Source organism: Pygocentrus nattereri, chromosome 7 (assembly GCF_015220715.1).
Source record: "Pygocentrus nattereri isolate fPygNat1 chromosome 7, fPygNat1.pri, whole genome shotgun sequence".
NCBI lineage: Eukaryota > Metazoa > Chordata > Actinopteri > Characiformes > Serrasalmidae > Pygocentrus > Pygocentrus nattereri.
Genome location: NC_051217.1, coordinates 18,021,365 through 18,039,354, shown reverse-complemented (window position 1 = coordinate 18,039,354; position 17,990 = coordinate 18,021,365). Strand labels below are relative to the sequence as shown.

Sequence of the window (17,990 nt, the reverse complement as noted above, 5' to 3'; positions counted from 1 at the left end):
TGTCTTCAGATGTAGCCAGCGTCTGTATCCTTGTCCGTGTCCTTATTTGACCGCAGATATTTAAACCTCCAGAAAATGATTCGACCTATATTTGTTACCCAGGTTTATGTGTCAGGTACTTTGTTTCTTTGCAATAAAATAAAAACGTCAATCGTTCATTTAGAGATGTTAAAGACTGAGTGGTGCCTTTAGGCCTGGTCTTTGTGTATTTATTCAACTTATGCACCTGATTTTGATCCAAAGCAGCAAGAGAAGATGTAGAACCGGTCTGTGAAGAAGTTTACAGTTTGTACAGTTTCCCAGGAAGCTGAACCAGGTTTCATGCATCTTGAATGAAAGCGCCCAGCAGTGAAAGTGAACTGATTCCATCATGTAAAGTTATCCAGTCGTTTTGATGATACAGATACATTACAAGATGTTGAAGCATTAATAATGGTAAAGCTGTTGTTGTAGCTCTTTATATCTGGTTGTTGTCTTATTATAGTGAACTTTATTTACATCTGTGTCAGCCTCAGACAGAAAAAACTATATGTGTGTGTGAAAGAGAGAGAGGTAGAGAGAGAGAGAGAGAGAGAGAGAGAGAACACACCTGCAGTGATTAACAGCATATTGTTTGCACATGTTCCGCTTAAACCGTGGAACCAAACCTGGGCTCAGTTAAGGTAAATTTAATCTTGCACTCTTACAGTCAAGCGGTGAAATATTCGGAAATGATCGCTAACACCATTTGTGGATGTTCAGGTTAAAGACAGCAACCTTTCTAAGCAAACGGTGCTTCCTGTCACACTACTAAATGTGTCCCATGCAGAAAGGAAATGCATGAACATTATATGTAAGATACATGTGTACATTCAGCCTGAAAAAATCCTCTCTTTACAGCCCTTTTTATAAATATTAAAATGTATAGAGAGAGTGAGTGTCTTTTGTCTGTAGATCTAAAAGGGAATTCCAACAATTTCTTTAAAATGTGTTTAAATGGTTAAAATGTAGAAAAACTCATTGAAATGTTTTATTGTACATTTTTTAGTGAAAATTGCCAATTCAGAATTGCTCACTGAGGTGATGATAGAAACAATAACTGCTTCGAATTGAGGCAGAAAACTTGAGAGATTAGGTCCCCTTGTAGGAGGCCTGTCTTTCAGGTGGCCTATACAATGACGAATACTGCTTTGGTGTTACATTGTCATTGGTGATATAGTGATGTGATGCTTTACTGTTTTTGTCATGTCACAAAAATGAGTGCATTTGTGCACTTAATTAGGAACGCTATACCTGCATAACATATATGTACACACATTATATATATATATATATATATATATATATATATATATATATATATATATATATATATATATATGTGTGTGTGTGTGTGTGTGTGTGTGTGTGTGTGTGTAGGGCCTACTTTTGCTCTCAAACTAGCCTCATTTGTTTGGGTCATGGGTTCCACAAGACATTAGAAACATCCCTTCTAGATTCTGGTCCATGTTTACGTGATTGCATCATGCAATTCCTGAAGATTTTTGTGGTGCACTTTCATGCTGCAAATCGCAGGTTCTACCACATCCCAAAGGTGTTCTACTGGATTCAGATCTGGTGACTGGAAAAACCCCTGAAGAGCACTGAACTCATTGTCATGTTCATTAAACCAGTTTAAAATGACTTGTGCTTTGTGACATGGTGCTTTATCATGCTGAAAGTAGCCATTAGTAGATTTGCAAATTGTGGTCATGAAGGGATGCAGATGGTCAGCAACAAAACTCAAATGTGGCATTCAAGCTATGATTGATTGATATTAACAGGCCCAAAGTGTGAAAAACATTCTCCACACCATTGCACCACCTCCACCAGCCTGGACTGTTGACACTAGGCAGGTTGAGCCCATGGATTCTTGCTGTTCTTGCACTTTTGGTGGGCCTGCCCACTGCAGCCTCAGCTTCTGTTCTTGGCTCACAGAAGTGGAACCCGACCTGGTCTTCTTGCTGTTGTAGCTCATCCACCTGAAGGTTCAATATGTTGTGCATTCTGACATTTTTTTCAGAGACTTTTCTGCTCACCACAATTGTACAGAGTGGTTATCTGAGTGACTAAAGCCTTTCTGTCAGCTTTCTCTCTGGTCAGCCTCTGATGACCTCTCATCTACAATGTGTTACTGTCCACAGTCCACTGGATGTTTTTTCTTTATTGCAACATTTACAGTTTTATTCATACAGTAAAAGAGGGGAGGCGAGGAGGAAGAGTGGCATTAATTTATAATAGTGACAACGTTTGTTAAATTTATAGCTTTTGATTGTTTTGATCAACCCTTTTAGGGACATTTTGACGTTACTAATTGAAATATATAGACCTCTCAAGACAAATCATACTTTCATACAAACGCTGAGGTCAGACATTTTAGACAATGCTGTTATGACAAAATTCTGACTTCCCGAATGCATGAAGGAAATGGATCTCTATGGAATATACAATACTTCCAACCTGTTGGGAATCAACAGCCCAGGACAGAAAAATTCCCTTATGCTTTTACAGTATGTATATCTGTAATGTATGATTACATGAATGTGTTGGGACTTGTGCAGACCATGGAGATGTTCAAGCTGCTTGGTGTTCAGAAGATAGGCATTTACAAGACCAGTTGTTACCCAGATATGCAGAAGGTTCTGAACTACTATGTTAGGCAAAGCTTTGTGCACATCATCCCATGGACCGTGTCATCCTACATCGAGGTGGCCAGAGGATGGAAGAAGTCCGATTCACCAGGAGAACTGCATTACACTGGGCAAATTGCGGCTCTCAATGACTGTGTGTATCGCTACATGTATGAGAATCAATATGTAGCTCTACAAGATTTGGACGAGCTAATTCTTCCTTTGAAAGAAGATAACTGGACGACACTCATTCCTCAGCTGGAGAAGATTTACCAACATCATGCAGGATTTGAGTTTGAGAATAACGTATTTCCCATTTCCCTTTCCAGAAATAAGACACCTGAGAATACACCAGATTTATGGAAGCAGTTTGAGGGAGAAAACCTCTTACCACATGTATACAGGATACCCAATGACCCAAATGTGTTCAACAATTTCAAAGTCATTGTGAATCCTCGGTTAGTCTTTAAAGCTACAGTGCATGGCCTTTTGCATTCCAAGGGGGTACTGTCAGGGTGGACCCCAAAATCGCCCGCATGTACCACATTAAAAGTTATCTAAGCAAATACTTTTCACAACAGTCCATTTTAAATGATACACGTCTGTGGGACTATGCAGATAAGCTGATTCCTGCTGTATCTGAAGTGCTTAGACAAGCACTGAATATTCAATGAAATCAATTGTATAATGAAGTCACACTTGAAGCAACAATCCTCAGAGCTTCTTTCGATTTAATCATAGTACAGATATGTGAAAATGTAGCATACAGAGTCCTGTCCGAGACTTTTATTGGTGTCACATGGTGTGCTTGCCAGACAGGACGGCCCATTTTGCTGTGTGAAGGACATTGGGATTACCAAAGACACTAGTATTTGTTGTTGTTGTTTTTTTTTTTTTCCGTATGTCTTATGTATAAGGGTAATTTTATCACGGTGTTAAGAGAAGGGAGTGGTTTATTTTTGCTGGCAAAAGCGACACTCAGGGAGTTTGTATTGCCAAGAAGCCTTTCTTTCAGCTTATTCTATGCAAAAACACTAGTGTTATATTTTTAAAATGAGTTTATTTGCACCTTAATCTTTATATAGTAACTGCCACTACTTCCAGCTTCCAAAGCCAGTTGTTAATATTAACCAAAAAAGTGTTTGGCTTTGAGTGTTGACAACATTGCTGTTGGAAGAGCACTGAAAAATCATTTCAGGAACTTTTTTTTTCTTTACAACAAAGTTTGTAAAGTCAAATTAAGTGCTTTTGTACTTTGTAATAATCTATTAGTAGTTTAAGATTCAATAAGTTATTAAGAATTCTGTTTACACTTCATGTCTGTGCACATCTGCCAATCATTATTCTCTTGAACATTTTGCAACTGACAGCTTCCAGGACAGAACAGGTGTTATAATAACAATTATTCTAAATTTATTGCTATTTTTATTTTTGTATTCATAGCTGTTATTTTAAAATGCCTTTGTATATTGTTATAACCAATAATACAATGAGATCCCAACAAAGGATGATAAATGGGTATTAAAAACAACTGGTTAAATTACATTTATTAGGTAGACTGTCTTAGTGAGAAGTGCATTTTTTATAGAATATATACAATTATATATACTGTATATTTTCTAAACCTAACATGGCAGGAAGAAAAGAAAACATGCAGAAGTATGTTTCATATTTTGGATATGCTACCCTCAGTATGGTTAATTCAGCAAATGAATAGAATTAGAGTGCTAAAGTTTGCAGGAGATGCCATTTTTACATTTTTTCTATAAAGAATGTATACCTATTTTTTACTCAGAAAATCAGTAAAACCTTTGAGTAGGAGTGTTCAAACTTTGTCTTATGATTGTAAAGAAATTAGAAAGACCATGTTTTTTTTAAGAAATATACATTAGTACATATAAAAAGTAATAAGATAATGATCCAGGTTATAAGAGTTAATTTGGTTATCTGGTAAAACTAATCCAGCTTGAATAGGGCTTCAGATTGTATTGCTAATTCACAGCTAATCACATGGTAATTTTCAGTACATAAGAAATAGGACGTTTTAGGGTTGTTTTTCTTCTCAGGAAAACACACAAGAAGCACAGGTCATTGCACTCAGATGATGCTATTAACATCCTTCCATAAAAGTGCAGTAATGTAATTATTGTCTGTTTCATAAAGAACCCCTCCATTGGTCCTCACCTCCATTTGAAAGACTTTTGGTTAAAAGGCTGTTGCTGAGTGCACATCAATATGTTCCTCTCTGAAGACCATGATAAGATAAGGGGTCTCCCATAAGTTTACAAGCCAGACTTTTGGGTATTGTCAGAGAATCTACAGAGGTTTGTTGCTTATAATGTCAAAAACTGCCTTACTTTAATAGGAAAAGGCCATTTGACTGACAGAACAACTAATCATAGTCTCATATTTGTCTTATGTATGGGTGGGTGATTTCCATTTACAGCATTTAGCAGATGCTCTTATCCAGAGCGACTTATAAGAAGTGTTTTTGTCTATCTTTGCTAGTTACTAATAGGTTAGAGAGAAAGACAGTCCTGAGCTCAGATACTGCTAGAAACAAAAAGTCACTGTTGATACCCAGAGAAAAGGAACAGAGTTGAACACAGAACTCTATGCAATACAGTACAGCACACTTCAATACAATACACAGTGCAAAGCCAAAAATGGACCAGCCCCTACCTACTTGATGGCAATGATGAAATCTTGAACACTACCACGAGTCATTTGAGTACAGCTCTGCTTGACCCTCAATCCTTCAAGGTGCGTGGAAGACAAGCGTCAAGAATTTTATCTGTGCTGCCACCCAGGTGGTGGAATGAACTCCCACTGGCTGTCCGTAGAGCAGAGTCTCTTGCTGTCTTCAAACACAGACTGAAGACACCTTTTTATACAACACTTAAATGAGCATTGAATTACGTATTGATTGCATTATATTGTGCTACACTTATATATTTCCTTCTTCTTTCGGCTGCTCCCTTTAGGGGTCGCCACAGCGGATCATCTGCCTCCATCTTGCCCTATCCATTGCCTCCTCTACTTTCACACCAACCATATCCATGTCCACCTTCAGTACATCCATAAACCTTCTCTGAGGTCTACCTCTTCTCCTTCTACCAGCTCCATCTCCAACATTCTTTGCCCAATATATCCACTATTCCTCCTCAACACATGTCCAAACCATCTCAACCTGTCCAGCCTTGTCACTCGCAACGAAATTCTCAGCATCTTCATCTCCGCCACCTCCAGCTCAGCCTCCTGTCTTTTAGACAGAGCCACAGTCTCAAAACCATACATCATAGCAGGACGCACTACTGTCTTGTAAACTTTCCCTTTCACTCTTGCTGCTATCCTTCTGTCACACATCAGCCCTGACACCCGTCTCCTCCCACTCCATCCTGCCTGCACCTTCTTCTTAACCTCTTTTCTACACTGTCCATTGCTCTGGATGGTTGACCCAAGATATTTGAAGTCATCCACCTTTACGACCTCTACTCCTTGCATCTTCACCTTTCCACCTGCCTCCCTCTCATTCACACACATGTATTCCGTCTTGTCTCTACTGACCTTCATTCCTCTCCTCTCCTCTCCAGTGCAAACCTCCACTTCTCCAGATTCTCTTCCACCTGCCCTCTACTCTCACCACAGATTACAATGTCATCTGCAAACATCATGGTCCATGGAGCCTCCTGCCTGACCTCATCTGTCAACCTGTCCCTAGAGAGGAGAGATTAGTGATTGGTTCAGACTTCAAAAACTGGCAAGAATGTGTAGGGTGTTTTGTCTGGTCAGAGGAAAGAAGACAAGGAAAGTTGGTGATGGAATGAATGAGGAAGTCCAGGAGAGTATTCAGAAGAAGAAGGCAGCTACGAAAAAGTGGGATAACCAGAGAGATGGAGGAAGTAGTCAGGAGTTCTGTGAGGCTAGTCGCATAGCGAAAAGAATGGTGGCAAAGCAAAGGCTCAGGCCTATGATGAGCTGTATGAGAGGCTGGACAGTAAAGAAGGAGTAAAGGACTTGTATTGTTTGGCTAAACAGAGAGATAGAGCTGGAAAGAATGTACAGCAGGTTAGGTTGATAAAGGATAGAGAGGGAAATGTACTAGTGAGTGAACAGAGAGTGTTGAGTAGATGGAAGGAGTACTTTGAAGAACTAATGAATGAGGAAAATGAGAGAGAGAGGAGGACAACGGGGGGAGAGATAGTGGATCAGGAAGTGCAGAGAATTAGTAAGGTGAAAGTGAGGGCAGCTTTAAAAAGGATGAAGAATGGAAAAGCAGTTGGTCCAAGAAAGGAACTGTGGTACTATATGAGGAAGTCAGGTGTAGCTGAAAAGTATGTTCGGGTGGTGCAGGACATGTATGAGGATAGTGAAACAGTGGTGAGGTATGCAGTTGGAGTGACAAATGGTTTCAAGGTGAAGGTAGGGTTACATCAGGGATCAGCTTTGAGCCCCTTCTTGTTTGCAATGGTGATGGAAAGGTTGACAGATGAGGTCAGGCAGGAGGCTCCATGGATCATGATGTTTGCAGATGACATTGTAATCTATGGTGAGAGTAGAGAGCAGGTGGAAGAGAATCTGGAGAGGTGGAGGTTTGCACTGGAGAGGAATGAAGGTCAGTATAGACAAGATGGAATACATGTGTGTGAATGAGAGGGAGGCAGGTGGAAAGTTGAAGATGCAAGGAGTAGAGGTCGTAAAGGTGGATGACTTCAAATATCTTGGGTCAACCATCCAGAGCAATGGACAGTGTAGAAAAGAGGTTAAGAAGAGGGTGCAGGCAGGATGGAGTGGGTGGAGACGGGTGTCAGGGCTGATGTGTGACAGAAGGGTAGCAGCAAGAGTGAAAGGGAAGGTTTACAAGACAGGAGTGCGTCCTGCTATGATGTATGGTTTTGAGACTGTGGCTCTGTCTAAAAGACAAGAGGCTGAGCTGGAGGCGGCGGAGATGAAGATGCTGAGATTTTTGTTGGGAGTGACAAGGATGGACAAGATTAGAAATGAGCAGATCAGAGGGACAGTGAAGGTGGAGCAGTTTGGAGATAAAGCCAGAGAGGCCAGGTTGAGATGGTTTGGACATGTGTTGAGGAGGAATAGTGGATATATTGGTCAAAGAATGTTGGAGATGGAGCTGCCGGGTAGAAGGAGAAGGGGCAGACCTCAGAGAAGGTTTATGGATGTAGTGAAGGTGGACATGGAGATGGTTGGTGTAAAAGTAGAGTCCCCTAAAGGGAGCAGCCGAAAGAAGAAGAAAGAGTGTATTCTCACTACAATACCCAGCATAGATTGTGCAACATCTCACACGGAGAATTTTTGGAGCAAACTCAGAGCCGTTATCTTTGCAAAGGGAGGCTGCAAAAGTGTTAAATAACGGAGTTCCAGTAATTGTAGCACACACACCCACACACACACACACACACACACACACACACACACACACACACATTTCCTGATATTTTTTTTTCTTCAATTATTTTACTTCAATTAAAGGTTAGACTTTTGTAAATATTTTGAATAAAAGATCAAAAGGATCAGCAATAAAGAAGGTTTTTATGGCCTGTTTCTCTTGTGTCGTAGTTCCATGGCTGGAGAGAAAGCCTGCTCTAGAGACAGAGAAAAAGGACCTTGAAAGAAGTGAGAAGTTTAGTTTGGTCCCTGTTTTTGTTCTCTGATATGTAAATAAAGAGCTTTTTGTTGCACCTGCATAAGTGTCTGGGTGCAGAGCCCCCTTCATGGGCTCCCAGTCAGAGTGCCTCAGTCCCTTCCCAGCCCACCGCCACAGTATATAACTACTGAGTTATCAATGTATCAATGTAAGATCACTTTAGTCTAGTTCACTAGTTCACAGAATAGTTGCAGTACAAAATAAAACTTGAAAACTAGTTGTGTATTCTAATTTTACTACTCTTAACCTAAAGAATATTTAAAGTGTACTTTCAAAAACAAAAAATTGGTGTATTACATTATATTATGTGTGTGTGTGTGTGTGTGTGTGTGTGTGTGTGTGTGTATGTATATATATATATATATATATATATATATATATATATATATATCAGACATACAGACACACACACACACACAGCAAGTTTATATATATAGAAGTATATAACTAGTACCTGTAAGTTCACAGTACAGTTGCAGTACAAAATAAAAGTGGTAGTGTACTCAAAGTTTAGTAATCTTACACCCAAAATATGAAAGTAGGAAAAGGTGAATTCCCCTTTAAAAGCCACACGGTTGGACTACAAGAGAAAAAAAAAACAAAGAGACATCTCCGGTTAAGGCCAATGCCAGCCAAGCATTTTAACTGCAAGGCTGAAAACATGGTGTAGGAGTTTAAAAGGGAAATGAACTGTGCAGTTGAAGGGCTTTGGGCACACCCATGTGGTGGAGTGAAGAGTCAACTGCTGCTTTAAACTTGAAAGCTACAGCCTGCTTTGCCCGCTTTTGTGCCAAGTCTCACTCAGTATCTTATTCTTGGAATAATTCAGTTCTTTTTTTCTTACTGCGTTTGTTTTCAGTGCTTTCAGGCATTTAATCTCTTAGCATTTCACAGGTACTCTAAATTCTTGTGATCTGTAAACACGGTAAATGGATGGTTAGCTCCCTCTAACCAATGTTTCCATTCTTCTAAAGCTATTTAACCACTAATAATTCCCTATCCCCAATGCCATAATTTCTCTCAGCAGGTGACATCTTGTGAGAGAACAATGCATAGGATGCAACTTGGGAGAATCTCCTGTCTCGGAGACAGTACCGCCCAACTCCCATCTCTGAGGCGTCTTCCACCACAAAAGGTTGAGTGGGGTCAGGATGTTTAAGAATGGGGCTGTGGTGAAGGCTTCTTTAAGCCTCTGAAAGGCCACATCCGACTGCGCAGTCTACCAAATTTTCTTGGGAGACCCTTTAAGAAGAGACATGAGGGGAAGAGCAATAGTGCTAAAGTTCCTAATGAATCTTCTATAGAAACTAGCAAACCCTAGATATCTCTGTAGTTCCTTAACTGCAAGGCACCATGTGCTTTCTAGGGGCTGACACCTTGCATTTTTGCTTTTTTACTGGGCACGCTTATCTGATGTCCAGGGTCACCACAATACAAACAGAAATCGTTTCTCAGTCTGTGGAGTCTTTCTTCAGGGGATAGATGTGAAGAATCGCACTGCATAGGTTCTGTTGCTTTGAGGTCTTCAGGGGTGCTTCTGAGGTTAGACATGACTCTCTTGATGTTCCGGTTTGGCTCTGGTCCGATGTTTTAAAAGATGATCTAACTTAATAGCAAGATTAATGAGGCGATCTAAATTCAAGTCATCGTCTTTACAAGCCAGTACATTCATTAGGTCAGGATTGAGTCCTTGTCTAAATATAACCAAAAGAGCAGCCTCATTCCATCCACTACTGGCTAGTAGAGTTCTAAATTCAAGGTAATAATCAACCACTGAGCAATTTCCCTGCTGAAGCTTTGCCAATAATTCCCCACTGACCTTTCCTTCATGTGGATGATCAAACACCGTCTTGAAGTCTTTCAGAAATTGGACATATGTCATACGGTGGATCCGTAAAAGTCACCAGGGGAGATGACACAGGCGCCATCTGTGTAGCACTGTTGAGTTCAGGTTCTGCTATGCTTTGCTAAGTTTGGAGTTGGCTACTAAATCCTTTGACACTAGCAACTAGCTGAGCTAACGGACTGTTGTTCTGCTTGCTGGTGAGCCAGTGATTCCAATGAATGAGTTACTCCTGAAAGCACCTGCTGATGTCTGCCTAGTAGCTGTCCTTGCTCTGTCAATGCCTTTTGAAAAGCTTCCAGGAAATAATGAACTTGCTGCAAAGACGCCAAGGGTCTAGCGCAAGCAAATATATATTTCTTGAATCAAATTATACACAACACTGGCATCACAATCTGCACATCTGCATAATACTTTTTTTGCAAGATATAACTGTGTTTATGTAGCCTGGAGAGTCAATGGTGTGTTTTGAAATTTTATACATGTTTAAATATTATATCACAAATTTTATTTCAAGAGAAAGCAAGGAGAAAATGCTCTGCAATATGGGACCTTGTGATGTTAGTGCTCAGCTGTCATGGAAGTAGGTTAAAAGAAGGACTTAAAAAAAACAAAACAAAACAAAAAAAAACTATTTTACACAGTTATAATTCCCTCAGATATAATTAAACAGCCAAGACATGTTTGGTGTCCAGATTTTGTTTTTTTATTATAGCGCTGGAGCTGCATGTCTAAACTTGGCTGACAAACACTAAAAGGTCACTTGTCACCCATATATTTTCTAAAAAACCAACCCCAAATGTCAAGCTTCTCAACCCACATGCAGGTTCAGGATTTAGACACCTGTTGTCTAAAGTGACTGTATGCAGCGTTCAGCTAAACAGATTTGTTTATTTTTATACTTCACAGTCATAATGTGTAACGTTGGGGAGCAATGAGGCAGATGCATTCGCGGAGATAATTTATTATGGGCAAATCCATATTCAGGGTCAATGAGCCAACATGGAGAGATTGGGGTACAGGTATGACAAAAGAACACAGGCTAAACAAAAACACAGACTAGGAAAAATAACAGGGGCTAGAAGATACAACACCAAACACTACCATACCAAACAAAGACCAGTAAGCGACTAGGGAAAACTCAGGGCTTCAAATACAACAGGCAAACAAAACATAGGTGGTAAATACAGGTGAAAACAATCAAGGGCAGGGTCTGGAAACAGGGGGGCAGGACAGAGAAGAATCAAAACCAAAAGCACATGTACAAGTAAACAAAAGCACATGGAACACTGGGAGGGGTGAATCGTGACATAATATGCCACAAATCACATCAACAAATCCATATGACTTTAACATGGATGTGGTTTGAGCAGGTTGAAAGGAATATAGGGTGTGTTTATGGGAAAGATTTAGGTGACTGTGGGCTTCTACGTTTTTTTAACAGCATTAGAGTTAGAATAGATGGTTCATCGAATTTAGGGATACGGTTTGATGAAACAAGTTGAGGCTGCTGGTTCTCCTCCACATAGAATCAGCATGATTAATGTTTTTGTAAAGAAGAGTTAGAATAGGGCTGACACACATAAAAACATCATCATGGCACTTTTTGTGTAAACAGCTATAACTTCCCCTGCCCTCTAATGACAGTTTTTTTTGAGCGTGTTCCTTCACCTCATGTGTGGCAGTTCACAGTTCTGTACAGCAAGAAAAGGAAGGTCAACTACACAAAAGAAACGTCTGGTCAAGCTTAAAGTGTCCTATATAATAATATTATACATTGATATATTTTGACTGCTTATGTTAGACATCTTAGACAAGTGGCATCAAACTCATCAGGAGATTTGAGGGGCCTTCATGAGCTGAATGTGTTTTCAGAATGAGAGTAATACTGTTTTGGACTACGCAGTCATTTGTTTTAGTTACGTTTAAAAAATGAAAGCAAACTTGCATAAAATTAAACCTGGGCTTATTATTATCATTAAATCTTGTGTGATCTACTTAAATGGGCATTCCGGCCTAAAACAGCTTTTAATGTGTTACTTGTTATATTTTGTAGTACAACCTTGCTCTACCAAACTCAGTCATTCTTTTATGTTCCTTTTGTGTTTTTTTGTATTAGTTTGTAATCATCAATTAATATAAAACATAACAGAATGGTTTATGCTGGAGACACTGCAACCTTTGATTCCTTTGTTTTTCTAAAAAAAAAGTCGTCTGCATAACTGTTTTGGTTCACTGAAATCCCCCCCCCCACAAAAAAAAAAAACAACAACAAAAAAACTAACTTTCTCCATCTCACACCAGAATATCTGCAGGCATATCAGCAAAAAACAACAATGTGTGAAATTCATACTTAGCTCCAGGTCTTTGTGTCCTTCCTTAGTTTACAAAGCTCAAAAACCCCCAACAAAAACTAGGACCATCTAAAAAGCTGTACTTCAAAGCAATAAGCCATATTTTTTTTTTATTTACATCTCATTGATCTGCTGTAGCCTAAAACAAGGAAGCCAAATCATGTTCCTTGTGCTCTGCTTTTTAAACCCTAAACACATCAACCAGTTGTTTGTTCCCAGGTTTAAAGGATCCATCACTAGTAAATGCTTAGACCAGTTTTACTGCATAATTTGTAAAATTAAATTTAATACTTTAACAAAGAAAAAGTAATACCTTTTCAACTGCACAATACACACCCCCACACACACAGTGGGTGTGGCAGACTATTCTTAGTCATGGGTCAATATTTAGTATGATATTAGTAATCTAACAGTATACACAATGACCCTTTTTAATCCATACATACTCTTAGAATTTAATAATTGTAAAAGTAAAAAAATATGTTGACCTGAAATGTTTTACAGGCCCGTAGCCAGCATTGTGATGGGGGGGAATCTTTTTCCCCCAAAAGTGGACTTCATTTGGCTCTCTAATCCAATGCCCCCTAAATACACGAGCACACTTCAAACCATTAAATTTAGACATATTTTATTCATTATAAGTTTGTTGTGAGTCTGTTGTTGCTGTCCTTATTTGTTCGTCTGTTGCTCCCCACTGTTAACATAAATTTGATATAAATGTAAGTGTTACTCAAACTTCCTACATATGTGATGTGACTTCATTGTCTGTCTCTGTTGCTCACCTCAGTTGTCTGTTACTTTGTTCCATTGTCTCTGTTGCTGCCCTCCATTGTCTGTCTCTGACATTGCTGTCCTTTATTGCCTATCTCTCTACTGTTGACATAAATAGATAATAATTACTTCATTAGGTACACTATCGGTATGGTCATTAAAACTTAAACATGAATTAATAATGATATAAATTGAAGTGTTCCGTCTTATTCAAATCTTCCTACAACTGTGCTGGGACTTCATTGTCTCTCTCTGTTGCTCACCTAGGTCTGTTGTTGCTCTCCCTCCTCTGTATCTCTGTTGCTGTCTGTCTCTGTTGCTTTTCTTCATTGTCTGTCTATTTTTCCTCTCCATCTTTTGTATCTCGCCTTCTTTTTCTTTATTTTTTAATTGGGTCTTGCCTTCACTGTCTGTCTGTTTTTCCTCTCCTTTAGGGTCATTTTACGGGAAATCGGACACTTTGGAACTCAACCGACACAGATTTTCATCAAACTTTGTGTGCCTTTTTAGTGGCAATGTAGAACCCCAGAACTGCATTTGCATGAATCGTCCACTAATATAAAGGGAGAAATGGACTAAGAATGTTTTAAGTAAGAGGGTAGGGCACTACACATTCAACCTTGATTATGTCAATTTAAATTACAAACAGATGGTTTTGATGCTGTTTGAAAGCTCTTTTCTGGCTCTAAAGAGTACACAAACAACATTGAATTCTTTTTTCTGGTCAAGGGGTGGGCTGCCCCAGTGCTCTGGCTGTGCCATCTTTGGGTGTTTTATTTGTTAGTTGTGTAGTCTTGCTGTGGGTGATCTTTATTTGGTGAGCGTGGTTTTGTATGGTCATTGGTCATTGATTGGGGGTACTGTTGGGCGAAGAGCACCGTGGGCTTGGGCACCTCCTCGGCCACATTTGTTTATTTGGGGCCTGTGCTATGCTAACTAGTCCTGGTAATTAGCCTGAATCCCACACAGTTATCAATAGTAACTACAATCTTTAAGACTCTTTGTTCTTAATGTTTTTTTTTTATAATTGTAAAATAAAATATGTACTGCAACTTTATATTCTGATTGATGCAGGTGTATTCTTGGCTGGCTCTAGACACTCTTGGTCGAGTGGCCTGTGGGAGGGGTCCCCATCCCCCTATAATATAGAGGTGGCATAGTCGAAGCTCGATTTCGTTTAGGTGTCTGCATAAGTACAAGGTAGTACTTGGCGTAGTCGGCAGGATAACTTTAGTTGAACCATATGCCAACTATACCCTGTATCTAATTGGATATAAGTGGCAGTTTTATTATGGAGGCTCAGTGCTTGTTATAAGAGTGGAGGGAAGTCAGTGGTCAGCAGGTGGATATTATTGCTGGAAGCATCAGGACCATTGTGACATTTCGGGAAAGACAGTGATTCATTGGAAAAGATTGGAATTCTTGTATTTGATTTTAATGTGTGGGCATATTTTTCTGTAATTTTCTTTTTTCCTGATTTTTTTCCCCCTTCTCCATTGTCTGTTTATTAAAATGGCTGATGAGGTGGCAGAGCAATTGAGGGCTCTTACCAATTTGGTACAGCAACTTCGTGCAGAGAACACTAGGCTTAGAGAGGAATTGATACAGAGGCCGGTGGCTGTGGTGGCAGTCACTCCAGCAGGAGAAGAATCATCTACACAATCTCCTATTCGAGTTTGTGCTTCTGAGGAGCCATTTATTGCTAGTGCTGTAATAGAGAGTTTGATATATATGTCAAGAGAAAGGAAGTGTCCAAGGTTTTTGGGAGAGGTGTGCAGCAATTCCCTTGGGGTTGAAGATTGGATAGAAGAGGTGCTCAGGTTTTTGATCTCACGTCCTGGTTCCCGATCTGAACAGTCTCTGACTGTATTTGATTCATTAGACGGTGAAGCACGTACAGAGATTAAGTTTCATCCTATAGGTGAGCGGGATGATCCAGAGAAAATTTGACATTCTTATTAGTGTTTATGGCTGTGCCCAGTCATGTATTAGTTTGCAGAACCAGTTCTTTCAGCGGCGACAGCGTGAAGGGGAGTCTTTGAGAGCTTATTTCCATGCTCTACTGTCTTTGATGGAGGTAGTAAAGCGTCGAGACCCTTCTTGCTTTACTAGTCCAGAGAGTGTATTACGTGATCAGTTTATTGAACACAGCTATGACGCCAGGTTCAATTAGATCCTACTCTCACCTTTTTAGCAATCCAAAGCGAAGCAATTGACGGTGAGTCTTCTAGTACTCAGCAAGCTCAGGCTCACTCTAGTTGTATTTATACCACTGCAGTAGAGTGGGGTGGAGGCAAATGCTATCATGGCAAAACGTACTGATGAGTTGATTGATTTAAAAGAGGGACTTTGAAGGCAACAAAGGCAGATAGATGCCATTTTGAAGCGTCTAGAGTCTCCTCCGGTCCTTGCTCCACCTAGAGGTGGCTCCTTCAACCATGGTTCAAGGGGTAGGTTTCAGGCCGATGGCCGATTGATCTGTTTGCGGTGTGACCGACCTGGGCATATTGCTCGGTTTTGCAGAACACCGTTAGAGGAGGATTTTGGAACTGTAGGGTCTGCAACCCTTGTTGCTACGCAGCAGGAAAACTAATACCCTCTGGCACAATTGCCCCAGTGTCAGGAGGGGATGTTGTGGGCTTACAGTCATTTGGGATTTCCCGGTTGATTGGAACATGCCCAACAGTAGAGATTATTGTTGGGGGTGTAGCGATAGCCTGTCTATTGGACACTGGTTCTATGGTGAGTACCGTAATTATTTATCAAGAATTATTTGATGAACATTTGTCCCAGCAGCTCCAATCTGCTTTACAGTCTTGATCTTGGCTCCAATTAAAGGCCACAAATGGCTTAGAAATACCCTATGTGGGATATGTGGAAGTTGTTGTTTGTCTGTTGGGAAGAGTTTTACCTAAAATGGGTATCTTGATCACAAAAAGTGCTCCTGATGCCCGAAGCCACCTCTCCAAAAAGGCAATTCCAGGCCTAGTCGGTATGAATATCATTGGTCAGTGCTATCAGGAGTTGTTTTCACAGCATGGACAGGCTCTTTTTGAGGTTTCAGATGTCCAGCAGGCAGGTAAAGTCTGGCAACAGGCTCTGTTTGAGTGCCAAAATTTAAAGCGTATTTCACAGGATGGCAGGATTGGGTTGCTGCGGGTTCAGCGGGGTCCTGCTGTCTGTGTGCCACAGTGTGGGGTCTGTTCTCTCAGCTGGGTTCTTGGAGCCAGTATGTTTTGTAGAGGGCCAACTGCCAGGTGATCTCTTTATTCCTTCTGCGCTTATCCCAGTGGGGAGGGGGGCCCTGCAGGTGCCAGTTGTAAATGTGGGCGATCAAGATAGGTGGCTTCAACCCAAGACAGTGTTGGGGGAATTGCATGTTGTCCAGCCTGTGTCTACCCCTGGGCTGGTACAAGTTCATAGGGATGACCAGTGTCATGTAGCTTCTGTTCAAGCAGAAAGTAATTCCAGTATTGATTTTTCCCAACTCACTTGGCCATCCTTATGTGCTCAAGAACAGGGGGAGGTGCAAGCATTGCTGAAAAAGTATCAGGGCATTTTAGTGAATATGATGGTAACCTGGGGTGCACCACATTAGTCCAGCATACCATTCCCTTACTGGATGTGGTTCCAGTGCGACAGGGGTATCACCGCCTACCTCCTTCTCAATACAATTTGGTTAAAGCTCATATTCAGGAGCTAGTAGAACATCAAGTGGTGCATCCTAGTTCTAGCCCTTATGCTTCTCCCATAGTAGTGGTGCAGAAAAAGGATGGGTCCATTCATTTGTGTTGATTACCGTCAACTCAATGCGACTCATAAAGATGCCTTTCCTTTGCCCACAATAGAAGAGTCCCTAGATGCTTTGAATGGGGCCAAGTGGTTTAGCACATTAGACTTGGCAAGTGGCTATAATCAGGTTCCTGTGGCAGAGGAGGACAAGGAAAGGAATGCCGTTTGGCTTATGCAATGCCCCTTACCAACGCTTAATGAAGCGATTATTTGGAGATCAGAGCTTTCAAGCGCTCTTGCTGTATTTGGATGACTGTCATTTTTTCACAGGATTTCCAACAGCATCTTCAGCGATTGGATATGGTGTTTAGTCGTCTCCAACAGCATAACCTGAAGCTCAAACTGAAAAAGTGTCATTTTTTTCAAACTAGGCTTAATTATTTAGGGCATGTTATATCTGCCTCAGGTGTGGAGACAGACGCAAAGAAAGTTAAAGTGGTTGCTGATTGGAAATGCCCCACCTCTGTCAAAGAGTTCAGATCATTTTTAGGGTTCGCATCCTATTATAGGCGTTTTGTGGAGGGGTTCGCCAAGTTGGCTGCACCCCTTCATAGGCTGGCGGGGGCTCTACAGGGCTCCAAGAAACAATCCAAGCCAAGGCTGCCTGGCATGTTAACTTCACATTGTATTTGTTAGGTACCCGGTTTGTTGTGTATACCTATTTATATATATATATATATATATATATATATATATATATATAAAATATTAGATATAATAATCCCCCAAGTTACCTGCAATCAGCAAAATTGGCAGCAGTGGAACAGCATTGGGCAACTCAGTTGGCATTCTTTACTTGTTTCACACTGTAGTAAATATTTTGGACATGTGGACTTGCTATCAGTGGTGCAGTCCATCCGTCTGTCGCTCAACATGCATCCATCCATCCCTGTCACTCAGCATACATCCACCCGTCC

The 17,990-nt window shown here is 40.5% G+C and overlaps 1 protein-coding gene across 2 annotated transcripts in view; it reads left to right on the top strand.

Moving 5' to 3' along the window:
- LOC108429227 overlaps positions 1–17,990 on the top strand; it is a 34,416-nt gene that overhangs the window by 254 nt on the left and 16,172 nt on the right. The window lies entirely within an intron of this gene.